The sequence below is a fragment of the Centruroides sculpturatus genome, unplaced genomic scaffold, assembly GCF_000671375.1.
Source record: "Centruroides sculpturatus isolate CEXI.00-Female unplaced genomic scaffold, Cexi_2.0 scaffold408, whole genome shotgun sequence".
Lineage (NCBI taxonomy): Eukaryota > Metazoa > Arthropoda > Arachnida > Scorpiones > Buthidae > Centruroides > Centruroides sculpturatus.
Window position 1 is genome coordinate 591,831 of NW_019384597.1, and position 15,598 is coordinate 607,428.

A 15,598-nucleotide genomic window follows, 5' to 3' on the forward strand; every position below is an offset into this window, starting at 1 on the left:
TTCGAGAATGAGTTCCCCCGTTCACCTCGGGGCCTACACTCCCTTTCTGGCCTCGTTCTCGTAACGGTGTTGCCCCCTCCAACGAACAGGAAGTGAAGGGTGGAAAAATCCAGAAGAGAGAAGACAAAGAACACAAAGAAAATCTTAAACACTAGAGTTACGGCTAGCGCGTATACAATAATATGGCGTTTCGCCACACAGCAATACGGCCAGTGTGAACCTTCTTGGGATGTTTCTTTTCAATAAAATCAGTCACTTTCTGATAATACCTCACGATTTCCTTTATCGAGCAAGATCCTTCCACGACGAAGCAAACACGCGGACTGAGACCAATGAACAGAAGTGAATAAAAAATGGCGCTGCGAACTAATGTAACGTCGTATGGTGAAATTTTGTTCGTATCGTGGAGCAAAAATATGTTCGAATTTCATGTCGTATCCAGAAAATTTCGTATGCTGGGGTGTTCGTATCCTGAAGTACCACTATTATGTTTTACAATAATTTTTATTTAATTGATTTATTTAGTTTTAAATAAAATTTTGTACAAAGCATATGTATACAATAAAATGTAATTTTAAGTATAATCTTAACTGAATGAATTAAATAAACTTTTTTATATATTTACTGATCTTGTGTTATAGAAAGGTATTCGTGTTTTCAATCAAAAATTAATAACGCTAAAGACCGAGGCGGTAAAAGCATCTGCCTGCTGATCTAGGAATTCTAGTTAACTGAGAAATTTTAATGTACGGGTTGATCCGGATATATCGAAGCCTTATCTCATTATCTGATCGTCCTCATTATTGGTTTGTCGAATCAATAATGAAAATGAAAAAAGGTTCTCTTAGAATCTGCATGACGGAAAGAATAATAAAATATTTCGCTCGTAAAGTTAAGGTAACATATAAATTATTACATACGATTAGAAGTTATACCGCTAATTATATTTATTTTTTTTAATAATATAGATATTAATATTTTAAATATTAAACTGTAGAAACATATCAAATCTGGCAACACTACTCGAGTCGCACATGTGTAAACAGTAATCTGTCCAGTAGGTGGCGATAATAAAATTGATGCGGGAATGGTTGCGAAGATCGCAAGAAAAGCTTAATATTTAAACATGAAAGCGTTTTCATCGCTGAAAATACTTAATTGCGCATTAAAATGTAAAAGATTTTACAGTGGAGATGTTCGAGTTCGGTTTGCACCTAGTCCTACTGGATCTATGCATATAGGAGGATTGAGGACAGCTCTCTGTAATTATTTATTTGCCAAGAAGAACGGAGGAAAATTTATCCTTAGGATAGAAGACACTGATTTGGTAACAATATGAAATAATAATTATAAAATTAATTAATAAATAAATTAAAATAAAAGTAAAAATAAAAATAAAGTAAATAAATGCGTAAATGAAATATTTTTTTAGTCTTTGGTATCACTGTTTACTTCATTGAGAAGGTACTTCCAAGCTGCTGATAAACAAGTGGCATCTTTATGGTTTATGCATGAATTCTTGACACTGCTTATATATGTATATTTTTTCAAGAGTTTTACCTGCTTGTTGATTCCCTATTGCTTTTAAAAGCTTAGCTTTGTTAAAGTTTGGTCTGTAATGGCCATTACAGGCAGTTGTGGTTTTGCCTTTACGTACATCATATTGATGCTCTTTAAGTCTTGTAGGAAGGTTTCTGGAAGTGTATCCTATGTATTTGCTTGTTTTGTTTTCCAGATCTAGATTAATCGGTATCTCATATACCCCAGCGGCCATGTCAGGATCTATTGGGTCTTTGTCATTATGTAACTAGCTGTAAATAGTTTTCTGTGCCTATATGCAATACTTCTGGTACTCGATCTAATGGTTTTTCTATAGGTGTTATCTAATAATTTATTATATGATTAAGGATGGAGGGTGTTTAAGTTTCTTGTGAGCTCTGGTGTTGTTTTAAGAATTAAATATTCAACTGTGGTGTGTGGTTGTACCCGTGTGTATCAGTGATGCTTTTGATTTTGCTCAACTTCTTAAGGGTGTCCCTTAGGTCTGTGGTATGGGTATTTGCCTTTTTGATAAGGGCATTAAATGCTGCCATTCTATATTTGGTGGATCATTTGAACAGCTAGATATGTATAGTGGGTGGGAAATAGGCTTAAGATAAACACTCGTATGGATTTTGCCATTCACTAGAGCAGGGGTCGGAATTAGCGGCTCGCGAGCTGCATGCGACTCTGCATAGACGTTTGTGGCTCTTCGGACATAAACTCCAATTTCATTTCACCTCATTTCACCGCAGCCTTATAACTTATGAGTTTATGAGATAGAGCCACCAAACAAACTTCGACTCGTTCTCCTTCCGCACATGACTTCACTCGCGTTGATCAATATGAGTTGCATAAGAGTGGTAGCATTTGAAGCATATCTATATATATAACCCATTGAACGCGTATCCGTCCATCTGTGTAACGTTATGCCGAAAACGGCCACTAGAGGCGCCCCTGTCGTGTGTCGTATTTCGCACATTTTAATTAATATGTGGCTCTGGTACTTTTGTTATCCTGTTTTCATGACAATTTGGCTCTTCTCACTTGACAAACTGCCGACCCCTGCACTAGAGTGATGTTTAAATTGAGGAAATGTGCCCTCACATTACTGAATTGGTCTAAGACAAGAGTGTCCAGCCAGCGGGCTTCATGCAGTCCAAGGCAAGTTCCAATGATGCCCAATAAACGTGTAAACAAAACCAACAAATTTTCTTATTTTTATTTATTTATTTCAATGGCATAAACTCAAAAAAGAAGTTTCACAAAGCCGTACACCTTTATTCATATTTTATTTTTGAGTGGAAAGGAAATATTTTCAAATACTTGGAAATGTGTGAATGAGGAAGGAATATTAAATAAAACTGGAGTTGTGACTCAAAGGGTTATAAACCCATCAGGGAAAGCAGAGAAAGGCTAAAAGATAAAAAGTAGTGAGAAAGGTTAAATAGACCTTCTGTTATGCAAATATTGACCCTTAATTTTCCAACCTTTCTCACGTCTTTATCTTTTGTCCTTTCTCTTTTTTCCCTGCATTTGGGTCTATAATCCTTTGAGTCCCAACTCCAGCTTTATTTAGTAGTACTCCTTCCAGCATTGCAAGATTTGGCTACCCTTTTTTTTAGTTTGGCATAAAAAATATTATTTGTTGCATTGGCTACTTTTTTGGCTGCATATTATTTAAAAATATGTTAATTGAATAAAAATGCACTTTAAAATAGTGTTTTGTTGGTTTTTGTTAGAGACCCAAATAAAACAAATATTTGTGTGTTTCAAATAAATTTTTGTTTGTCTTCTTTATAATAAATTAATTTATTTCTAAGTAAAAATATGTGTCTGTAGAAGTAATTTTTTAAAATATCCTTTTTTGTGATAAAGTTTTAATACTTATTACTATAATCTAGACATGTTAATCCTTAAATATACCTGGGACACAAATATATACAATATACTTGTGGCCCAAAATTCCATGACTTCTTCCAATGTGGCCCAGAGAAACAGAAGAGTTGGACACTCCTGGTTTAAAGTTATTGTCAACCCATCCAGATTGTTGTTGACGGTGTTGACAAACTGCTGTATGTTTGGTTTTTTGTTCCATATGAGTAATACATCATCAGCGCTTCTACTTAATTGATTAAGTAAACAATCGTAACAAGGTTATTTAATTGAAGGGTATAGGTCAGGCATGGCCAACATACGGCTCGTCTAATGAATTTATGTGGCCTGCTATCAATCTTTCAATATTACCTATTCAAGTCTGAATAGCTCAACGAAAAATTCTGACGCCTAAAAAAAAAAGGGGTCAACAACTCACTGTGCGTTTAGAGTTAACCCTCCATTACAAATCTCTTAAGTACAGTGTAGAATGTTGATAAAGCATGATAATGTGAAAAATGTACAGTAGACCCCCCTATAACGCTTAGATACATTCCACTTTATAAGAATTTTACGTTGTAGGAATCCTTAAATACATGAGCCAGTCACAGCCTGACATGTGTGAAGTTTACGGACTAAGGCTGTTTGAAAGGTTTTCTTCTATAAAATTAACCGATTCTAGACTAATTCAACTCAACATTTCCAAAACATGTATAATTTTTTGGGAATAATCCGTATAAACTATGCTATAAACAAAAAATTGTAAGATTACTTACTGAGTGTGCACCGTTCGACTACGCCGTTGCTTACGCTTGTTTTTGTCGCAGAGTAGCGCACCAAACGGCGGCCGCGTTTTCTGATAAATTATTTTTCTACGAAAAATTTATTGATCTTTGGAGACATCATTAATAGAAATAATTTTTATGGCCGTTGAATAAGAAATGTTTCTTTCACAAGAAATGTATAAAATTAGTGCTGTATTAGACTTACGGTACCTAATTTACATACTGTACAGACGATAGTAAACTCAACTTACTCGCCTAAACTCTCCGTAGTGTGGCACTGGACAGCGGAAAGTATATATATAATTATAATAACATTACAATAAATTAAGTTAATATATAATTATATATACAGTACCTAATTTATATATAATTAATATATAATTATATGTACAGTACCTAATTTATATATAATACTGTACAGATGATAGCAAACTCAATTTACCAGCCTAAACTTTCCGTAGCGTGGCGCTGGACGGCGGAAAGTAGTTCGGCTGCTCATCCACTATTGGTCCAGATTCGACCAATCTTGTCGCGACACGAGTTAGCGACGACGTTTTACGAGTCCCTTTATACAAATACTGCCACAATTTTTTCTCTACGTTATAGGAACCCACGTTATAGGGGGGGTCAACTGTATCTGTAATCTCTATGTACAATTTAGTCTCTACAGGTGACACCACAATGAGATCTCTCACCACCTCAAAATCTTCCTAGGGCAGCCTCTGGTTTGGCCCGTGAAAAAAGTTTTCTTTCCAATTTGGCCCGGGGGCAAAAACTGTTGGCCACCCCTAGTATAGGTTCTGATAGTCTAACACAGATATGTATTCATCATATGTTAAGACTATTTGATTTAATTCCTCTGCCAATTGGGCTGGGTTAGTGATGCTAAAAGCTGTGTTTAACCCTTTGTTCTTTATAAGATTGTAAATGTATTTTTATAATAAATATGTCAGTGAGGCACATTTTTCAATACTGGTTGTAACTGGTGTCATGTTTTGTGGGTTTTAACAAAACCAAAGAGCCTGGGTATAGCTGGTGATGAAATTTTTACCTGTTTGAGTGGGGGAGCAGGTTTACCAGCTTGGACTTTGTTATCTTGATTACTCTTATGTGTGTGGAGGTCAGTATACTTTTGTTCATTATTATGCACTCAGTTTCTTTCAAGTATTTGTTGAGATGATTGTTGTATGTTGCTCTCTTCATGATGACCATAGATTTAAATTTATCCACTCTGGTTAGAACTATATAGTTTTCCATTAGCCATTTCTTCGAATTGGTGATATATATCCTTTACCTGTTGGTTTCCCGTCGTTTCTGGTTTAGTATTTCCAAGGCTGCTTCCAATCTGTGAGCATATTCTTTCCATTTCAGATATGACCTTCTCAAGAGGGAGAAGGGAAAGAGAGGTCCATCTTATGCACGTGTGGTGCCTAAGATGGACCTTTCTTTGTGGCCTCCAATAGACATTTCGGGGGAACCAGTGCATCTCAGCATATTAGCTGGTTAGTTAAGGAAGTGCTGCGCTTTTTGGGTTGTCATTTACAAAGACATTTGATCTTTTTCACATACTTTTTTTAAGTTTGTATTCAATTCTGGTTGTGATCACTGCTGCTTTAGCATTGGTTTCGTAAAGAATAGAGGAAATATAAGCACAGTGTCAATAATTCACGTGTGAACCATAAAGATGCCACTTGTTTATCAGCAGCTTGGAAGTACCTTCTCAATGGAGTGAACAGTGATACCAAAGACTAAAAAAAGTATTTCATTTATGCATTTATTTACTTTATTTTTACTTTTATTTTAATTAACATAGAATAGTTGTTATACGTTACTATATTTTATCACGGAGTTTTATTTCCGTTTCAATTATTTAATTAATGAATTTTATTCTGTCTACCTTTGTCAATGTTGTAAACATTTATTTGTATTCTCAATTTATTCAATTTTATGTATTTAAATAATTCTCGTTTAGAACACAATATTTAAATGTTAAAGAATTCTATTCAAAATGTGTTTGATCCTGAAGATGGCTATACTGATAGCAGAAAGCGTTAGATAAAATTAAAAGACAGTTGCTGGAATAGGTTTTTTCTTTAAATATTTGCAATAATCCAGTTTAAGCTCAATGTTTGAGACTGTTCATGCAGCTTGCCTCTGCTGATTTTCTTTGACAGTCCTTAAATGAGTGATCTTTGTCACATTGGCTGCAGACTTGTATTTCAGATTCTCAATATTTTGTGAAATGGCTTGGGACATTTAAACATTGGTTTAATGGGACAAAATCAACCACACAATGTGTCCAATGTAGGTTAATCTCTCCAGTTTGATCAGCAATGCTCTGAGATTTGGTGCAGCCCCACGACTGACGAAACATTCATGGAATTGCGCTGGCCAATGGGAAATTGAAGTCTTGTCTTCTTGCAGAATTCTTTTTTTTGAGAAACTTTTTGCAAGAAGCCCATTTTTGTTCATAGATTGCCTCTAAAAGTTACCTCTAAATAGATTGTTACTTTTCAATGGTCTTTGGCACAGAGGTAATTAATTTTGAGAAGAGGAAGATGCCTTCTTGGCTATGCTGACCGTCAAAAGTGTGCGACGCAGGATATCAACACTGAACCAGGACATCAATCCACTGAATGCATATCTTCCAGCCATGCGGACTAATGTTACTAGTAAGAGCTCTTCTTGTCTGCTCTGAGTCTTCAGTTTTGTTTTCCCCATAATTCGTTGGCAGCTCCGCCACTGCTTTCAAGAAAATTTGCTATCATATTATATCCAAAGCCACTTTTTTTTTACTTTGTGTTGTGTGTACAGTCTGACCAACCCAGGAAAGCACTCCCCTTTTGGCAATGGACTAGTTTATTGACAATTGGCAGGGATAAAGGTGCATCATATGACTGGTCAGCATAGTTTAGCTTTTCCACCTTTTAAGGTATGCCAACCAGATGCAAATTGACTCATGCTATACTTCACCCCTGCAAATGATTAGTAAAGTAGTGCAATGCTTAAGGACATAGACCAAAAATTTGTATGTGTATATTTTCTTACTTTTGTGTTTATTTTTGACTGAGACGAATATGATTTTCACTCTGGATAATGGAGGCTCATCTGCTTTGGGTACGGTGGGGTTCTATTTTACCTTTCAAAAGTTTCTTTTCTAATTAAAACTTTTATCCTAAATATTCATCTCGTGCATAGACAATTAATGCGATTAATTTAAAAACTGTTGACTTAATTGAGACAGATTGGTTCTAAACAAACTTTTCTAAGAATCTAATTTGTGTTTAACAATGTCTGGTCCTAAACCAACTTTTTTCTTGATATTATTTGCTAGTTATGTCTTCAAAACAACAGTCATTTAATTTTAACTTTTGTTAAGTGATGAAATGATGTGATTTTATATTATAAAAAATGCACAATATGAAATTTTGTAGAAATTCAGTAAATGCATTGGAATATATATCGGAATAAATCATTAACATATCTTATACTTTGTTTTTATGACTATCTGCTGTATAATTACATTATTGATATTATTTCGGATTATTGAGTGCCAGATTAACTGACTTTCACTGTATTAAATTCTTACTTATTCAATAGGATTTTGATTGTTTTGCAACATTAATAAATATTTATACCATGCATTGTTAGGTTTCATCCGGAAATATAATCATGAAAAAACATCAATGTGCAATATGCAGCAAATATTTTCTGTGGAATTCAAAATAAACAGAACAGACTGTTAGCCACTCAACCGAAAAAAGTTTGAATGTCATCTGTGTAAAAAGCATTACAAGTACAAAAATTCTGTCAAAAGACATTTCGAAAATCATATAAATTTAACAAACATGGTAGGTAATACTTAACAGGATATATGAAAGAAAAACACTTTGAATCAAAAAGAACAGTAAGTAATACTTTTAGAATTTGAAAATATTTAAAATTTTATTAAATACTTTTATTGATCTTTCTTACAGGAATCGAAAGAAGAAAACATTAAGATCGACACACAAAGGACAATGTAATCAAATACATGAACGAGGTTATTGTGTAACAGAATGTCACATGATGGACATTCTGTTACATAATAATCTCGTTCATGTGTTTGATTATATTGACAATCATCATGCTGTTAGAAAGTGAAAATATATAAAATTTTATTAAATACAGTACCTTTGTTAATCTTTCTTACGGGAATCGAAAGAAGAAAACATTAAGATCGACACACAGTGGACAATGTAATCAAATACGTGAACGAGGTTATTGTGTAACAGAATATCACATGATGGACATTCTGTTACATAATAATCTCGTTCATGTGTTTGATTATATTGACAATCATCATGCTGTTAGAAAGTGAAAATATTTAAAATTTTATTAAATACAGTACCTTTGTTAATCTTTCTTACGGGAATCGAAAGAAGAAAACATTAAGATCGACACACAGTGGACAATGTAATCAAATACGTGAACGAGGTTATTGTGTAACAGAATATCACATGATGGACATTCTGTTACATAATAATCTCGTTCATGTGTTTGATTATATTGACAATCATCATGCTGTTAGAAAGTGAAAATATTTAAAATTTTATTAAATACAGTACCTTTGTTAATCTTTCTTACGGGAATCGAAAGAAGAAAACATTAAGATCGACACACAGTGGACAATGTAATCAAATACGTGAACGAGGTTATTGTGTAACAGAATATCACATGATGGACATTCTGTTACATAATAATCTCGTTCATGTGTTTGATTATATTGACAATCATCATGCTGTTAGAAAGTGAAAATATTTAAAATTTTATTAAATACAGTACCTTTGTTAATCTTTCTTACGGGAATCGAAAGAAGAAAACATTAAGATCGACACACAGTGGACAATGTAATCAAATACGTGAACGAGGTTATTGTGTAACAGAATATCACATGATGGACATTCTGTTACATAATAATCTCGTTCATGTGTTTGATTATATTGACAATCATCATGCTGTTAGAAAGTGAAAATATTTAAAATTTTATTAAATACAGTACCTTTGTTAATCTTTCTTACGGGAATCGAAAGAAGAAAACATTAAGATCGACACACAGTGGACAATGTAATCAAATACGTGAACGAGGTTATTGTGTAACAGAATATCACATGATGGACATTCTGTTACATAATAATCTCGTTCATGTGTTTGATTATATTGACAATCATCATGCTGTTAGAAAGTGAAAATATTTAAAATTTTATTAAATACAGTACCTTTGTTAATCTTTCTTACGGGAATCGAAAGAAGAAAACATTAAGATCGACACACAGTGGACAATGTAATCAAATACGTGAACGAGGTTATTGTGTAACAGAATATCACATGATGGACATTCTGTTACATAATAATCTCGTTCATGTGTTTGATTATATTGACAATCATCATGCTGTTAGAAAGTGAAAATATTTAAAATTTTATTAAATACAGTACCTTTGTTAATCTTTCTTACGGGAATCGAAAGAAGAAAACATTAAGATCGACACACAGTGGACAATGTAATCAAATACGTGAACGAGGTTATTGTGTAACAGAATATCACATGATGGACATTCTGTTACATAATAATCTCGTTCATGTGTTTGATTATATTGACAATCATCATGCTGTTAGAAAGTGAAAATATTTAAAATTTTATTAAATACAGTACCTTTGTTAATCTTTCTTACGGGAATCGAAAGAAGAAAACATTAAGATCGACACACAGTGGACAATGTAATCAAATACGTGAACGAGGTTATTGTGTAACAGAATATCACATGATGGACATTCTGTTACATAATAATCTCGTTCATGTGTTTGATTATATTGACAATCATCATGCTGTTAGAAAGTGAAAATATTTAAAATTTTATTAAATACAGTACCTTTGTTAATCTTTCTTACGGGAATCGAAAGAAGAAAACATTAAGATCGACACACAGTGGACAATGTAATCAAATACGTGAACGAGGTTATTGTGTAACAGAATATCACATGATGGACATTCTGTTACATAATAATCTCGTTCATGTGTTTGATTATATTGACAATCATCATGCTGTTAGAAAGTGAAAATATTTAAAATTTTATTAAATACAGTACCTTTGTTAATCTTTCTTACGGGAATCGAAAGAAGAAAACATTAAGATCGACACACAGTGGACAATGTAATCAAATACGTGAACGAGGTTATTGTGTAACAGAATATCACATGATGGACATTCTGTTACATAATAATCTCGTTCATGTGTTTGATTATATTGACAATCATCATGCTGTTAGAAAGTGAAAATATTTAAAATTTTATTAAATACAGTACCTTTGTTAATCTTTCTTACGGGAATCGAAAGAAGAAAACATTAAGATCGACACACAGTGGACAATGTAATCAAATACGTGAACGAGGTTATTGTGTAACAGAATATCACATGATGGACATTCTGTTACATAATAATCTCGTTCATGTGTTTGATTATATTGACAATCATCATGCTGTTAGAAAGTGAAAATATTTAAAATTTTATTAAATACAGTACCTTTGTTAATCTTTCTTACGGGAATCGAAAGAAGAAAACATTAAGATCGACACACAGTGGACAATGTAATCAAATACGTGAACGAGGTTATTGTGTAACAGAATATCACATGATGGACATTCTGTTACATAATAATCTCGTTCATGTGTTTGATTATATTGACAATCATCATGCTGTTAGAAAGTGAAAATATTTAAAATTTTATTAAATACAGTACCTTTGTTAATCTTTCTTACGGGAATCGAAAGAAGAAAACATTAAGATCGACACACAGTGGACAATGTAATCAAATACGTGAACGAGGTTATTGTGTAACAGAATATCACATGATGGACATTCTGTTACATAATAATCTCGTTCATGTGTTTGATTATATTGACAATCATCATGCTGTTAGAAAGTGAAAATATTTAAAATTTTATTAAATACAGTACCTTTGTTAATCTTTCTTACGGGAATCGAAAGAAGAAAACATTAAGATCGACACACAGTGGACAATGTAATCAAATACGTGAACGAGGTTATTGTGTAACAGAATATCACATGATGGACATTCTGTTACATAATAATCTCGTTCATGTGTTTGATTATATTGACAATCATCATGCTGTTAGAAAGTGAAAATATTTAAAATTTTATTAAATACAGTACCTTTGTTAATCTTTCTTACGGGAATCGAAAGAAGAAAACATTAAGATCGACACACAGTGGACAATGTAATCAAATACGTGAACGAGGTTATTGTGTAACAGAATATCACATGATGGACATTCTGTTACATAATAATCTCGTTCATGTGTTTGATTATATTGACAATCATCATGCTGTTAGAAAGTGAAAATATTTAAAATTTTATTAAATACAGTACCTTTGTTAATCTTTCTTACGGGAATCGAAAGAAGAAAACATTAAGATCGACACACAGTGGACAATGTAATCAAATACGTGAACGAGGTTATTGTGTAACAGAATATCACATGATGGACATTCTGTTACATAATAATCTCGTTCATGTGTTTGATTATATTGACAATCATCATGCTGTTAGAAAGTGAAAATATTTAAAATTTTATTAAATACAGTACCTTTGTTAATCTTTCTTACGGGAATCGAAAGAAGAAAACATTAAGATCGACACACAGTGGACAATGTAATCAAATACGTGAACGAGGTTATTGTGTAACAGAATATCACATGATGGACATTCTGTTACATAATAATCTCGTTCATGTGTTTGATTATATTGACAATCATCATGCTGTTAGAAAGTGAAAATATTTAAAATTTTATTAAATACAGTACCTTTGTTAATCTTTCTTACGGGAATCGAAAGAAGAAAACATTAAGATCGACACACAGTGGACAATGTAATCAAATACGTGAACGAGGTTATTGTGTAACAGAATATCACATGATGGACATTCTGTTACATAATAATCTCGTTCATGTGTTTGATTATATTGACAATCATCATGCTGTTAGAAAGTGAAAATATTTAAAATTTTATTAAATACAGTACCTTTGTTAATCTTTCTTACGGGAATCGAAAGAAGAAAACATTAAGATCGACACACAGTGGACAATGTAATCAAATACGTGAACGAGGTTATTGTGTAACAGAATATCACATGATGGACATTCTGTTACATAATAATCTCGTTCATGTGTTTGATTATATTGACAATCATCATGCTGTTAGAAAGTGAAAATATTTAAAATTTTATTAAATACAGTACCTTTGTTAATCTTTCTTACGGGAATCGAAAGAAGAAAACATTAAGATCGACACACAGTGGACAATGTAATCAAATACGTGAACGAGGTTATTGTGTAACAGAATATCACATGATGGACATTCTGTTACATAATAATCTCGTTCATGTGTTTGATTATATTGACAATCATCATGCTGTTAGAAAGTGAAAATATTTAAAATTTTATTAAATACAGTACCTTTGTTAATCTTTCTTACGGGAATCGAAAGAAGAAAACATTAAGATCGACACACAGTGGACAATGTAATCAAATACGTGAACGAGGTTATTGTGTAACAGAATATCACATGATGGACATTCTGTTACATAATAATCTCGTTCATGTGTTTGATTATATTGACAATCATCATGCTGTTAGAAAGTGAAAATATTTAAAATTTTATTAAATACAGTACCTTTGTTAATCTTTCTTACGGGAATCGAAAGAAGAAAACATTAAGATCGACACACAGTGGACAATGTAATCAAATACGTGAACGAGGTTATTGTGTAACAGAATATCACATGATGGACATTCTGTTACATAATAATCTCGTTCATGTGTTTGATTATATTGACAATCATCATGCTGTTAGAAAGTGAAAATATTTAAAATTTTATTAAATACAGTACCTTTGTTAATCTTTCTTACGGGAATCGAAAGAAGAAAACATTAAGATCGACACACAGTGGACAATGTAATCAAATACGTGAACGAGGTTATTGTGTAACAGAATATCACATGATGGACATTCTGTTACATAATAATCTCGTTCATGTGTTTGATTATATTGACAATCATCATGCTGTTAGAAAGTGAAAATATTTAAAATTTTATTAAATACAGTACCTTTGTTAATCTTTCTTACGGGAATCGAAAGAAGAAAACATTAAGATCGACACACAGTGGACAATGTAATCAAATACGTGAACGAGGTTATTGTGTAACAGAATATCACATGATGGACATTCTGTTACATAATAATCTCGTTCATGTGTTTGATTATATTGACAATCATCATGCTGTTAGAAAGTGAAAATATTTAAAATTTTATTAAATACAGTACCTTTGTTAATCTTTCTTACGGGAATCGAAAGAAGAAAACATTAAGATCGACACACAGTGGACAATGTAATCAAATACGTGAACGAGGTTATTGTGTAACAGAATATCACATGATGGACATTCTGTTACATAATAATCTCGTTCATGTGTTTGATTATATTGACAATCATCATGCTGTTAGAAAGTGAAAATATTTAAAATTTTATTAAATACAGTACCTTTGTTAATCTTTCTTACGGGAATCGAAAGAAGAAAACATTAAGATCGACACACAGTGGACAATGTAATCAAATACGTGAACGAGGTTATTGTGTAACAGAATATCACATGATGGACATTCTGTTACATAATAATCTCGTTCATGTGTTTGATTATATTGACAATCATCATGCTGTTAGAAAGTGAAAATATTTAAAATTTTATTAAATACAGTACCTTTGTTAATCTTTCTTACGGGAATCGAAAGAAGAAAACATTAAGATCGACACACAGTGGACAATGTAATCAAATACGTGAACGAGGTTATTGTGTAACAGAATATCACATGATGGACATTCTGTTACATAATAATCTCGTTCATGTGTTTGATTATATTGACAATCATCATGCTGTTAGAAAGTGAAAATATTTAAAATTTTATTAAATACAGTACCTTTGTTAATCTTTCTTACGGGAATCGAAAGAAGAAAACATTAAGATCGACACACAGTGGACAATGTAATCAAATACGTGAACGAGGTTATTGTGTAACAGAATATCACATGATGGACATTCTGTTACATAATAATCTCGTTCATGTGTTTGATTATATTGACAATCATCATGCTGTTAGAAAGTGAAAATATTTAAAATTTTATTAAATACAGTACCTTTGTTAATCTTTCTTACGGGAATCGAAAGAAGAAAACATTAAGATCGACACACAGTGGACAATGTAATCAAATACGTGAACGAGGTTATTGTGTAACAGAATATCACATGATGGACATTCTGTTACATAATAATCTCGTTCATGTGTTTGATTATATTGACAATCATCATGCTGTTAGAAAGTGAAAATATTTAAAATTTTATTAAATACAGTACCTTTGTTAATCTTTCTTACGGGAATCGAAAGAAGAAAACATTAAGATCGACACACAGTGGACAATGTAATCAAATACGTGAACGAGGTTATTGTGTAACAGAATATCACATGATGGACATTCTGTTACATAATAATCTCGTTCATGTGTTTGATTATATTGACAATCATCATGCTGTTAGAAAGTGAAAATATTTAAAATTTTATTAAATACAGTACCTTTGTTAATCTTTCTTACGGGAATCGAAAGAAGAAAACATTAAGATCGACACACAGTGGACAATGTAATCAAATACGTGAACGAGGTTATTGTGTAACAGAATATCACATGATGGACATTCTGTTACATAATAATCTCGTTCATGTGTTTGATTATATTGACAATCATCATGCTGTTAGAAAGTGAAAATATTTAAAATTTTATTAAATACAGTACCTTTGTTAATCTTTCTTACGGGAATCGAAAGAAGAAAACATTAAGATCGACACACAGTGGACAATGTAATCAAATACGTGAACGAGGTTATTGTGTAACAGAATATCACATGATGGACATTCTGTTACATAATAATCTCGTTCATGTGTTTGATTATATTGACAATCATCATGCTGTTAGAAAGTGAAAATATTTAAAATTTTATTAAATACAGTACCTTTGTTAATCTTTCTTACGGGAATCGAAAGAAGAAAACATTAAGATCGACACACAGTGGACAATGTAATCAAATACGTGAACGAGGTTATTGTGTAACAGAATATCACATGATGGACATTCTGTTACATAATAATCTCGTTCATGTGTTTGATTATATTGACAATCATCATGCTGTTAGAAAGTGAAAATATTTAAAATTTTATTAAATNGGCTGTGCCTGTTTATTTTACAGTACAATTGGTTTTTCAATCAATATTTAAAGAAAGAATTAAATATGTAG

At 32.2% G+C, this 15,598-nt stretch overlaps 1 protein-coding gene and 1 long non-coding RNA gene across 4 annotated transcripts in view; one reads left to right on the forward strand and one right to left on the reverse strand.

Moving 5' to 3' along the window:
* LOC111624906 (cystatin-A2-like) overlaps positions 1 to 8,497 on the reverse strand; it is a 39,831-nt gene extending 31,334 nt beyond the window's left edge. The window contains exon 1 of the mRNA XM_023367889.1: positions 8,373 to 8,497. The gene's annotated coding sequence lies outside the window, so the exon portion shown is untranslated. The remainder of the gene's footprint in view (positions 1 to 8,372) is intronic.
* Positions 1 to 15,507, forward strand: part of LOC111624907 — a 30,055-nt gene extending 14,548 nt beyond the window's left edge. For all 3 annotated transcript variants that reach the window (XR_002756653.1, XR_002756654.1, XR_002756652.1), the window contains 2 exons: positions 7,851 to 8,106; positions 8,177 to 15,507. This is a non-coding gene — a long non-coding RNA (uncharacterized LOC111624907). The remainder of the gene's footprint in view (positions 1 to 7,850; positions 8,107 to 8,176) is intronic.
* Positions 15,508 to 15,598: the final 91 nt, after the last annotated feature.